This window comes from Mandrillus leucophaeus, unplaced genomic scaffold (genome assembly GCF_000951045.1).
Source record: "Mandrillus leucophaeus isolate KB7577 unplaced genomic scaffold, Mleu.le_1.0 Scaffold158, whole genome shotgun sequence".
Lineage (NCBI taxonomy): Eukaryota > Metazoa > Chordata > Mammalia > Primates > Cercopithecidae > Mandrillus > Mandrillus leucophaeus.
In genome coordinates, this window is record NW_012101565.1 from 1,295,852 (window position 1) to 1,296,591 (window position 740).

The window sequence follows — 740 nt, forward strand, 5'->3', positions numbered from 1 at the left end:
CCAGCTCTTTGGGAGGCTGAGTCAGGTGGATCGCTGGAGCGCAGGAGTTCAAGACCAGCCTGGGCAACATGGTGAGATCTCATCTCTACAAAAAATAAACAAAAAAAATTAGCTGGGCGTGCTGGTGTACACCTGTAGTCCCAGCTACTCAGAAGGTAGAGGCAGGAGGATTGCTCGAGTCTGGGAGGCTGAGGCTGCAGTGAACCCTAAGCGTGACACTGCAGTCCAGCCTGGGCGACAGAGGGAGACCCTGTGTCCAAAATAAATACAATAAATACTAAAGTTTTTATGAAGAATGGCCAAACAGCAATTATAAGTCTAAAGTAACAAGAGCTCCCTGAGCTCCCACGGAGCTGATTCCAGAAGCAGCGATGCCCGAGTGGGAGCAGAGGGGCAGGGGGGTTTTCTGCGCTCTGCATCGCGGCGGGGCCCTCCCAGGAGCCGGTCACCGCCGCGCAGGCGGCACAGGAGACACAGGAGAGCCGGGGCACGGCCCAGCGCGGTGGCATGGGGCCGACTTTGGACTTAGGAAGACTTCGCGGGGCGGGACCAGATGGGACCAGCTGGAGGTTCACAGCGGCCAAAGATGACAACACGAGAGGTGGTCAAAACCAAGGTTTCCTTGCGCTTCCTTTGTCTTCTTCCAGAATGGCATCTCACTGTGTCACCCACTCTGGAGTGGCATGATCATAGCTCATGGCAGCCTAGAAGTCCTGGGCTCAAGCAATTCTCCCACCTCA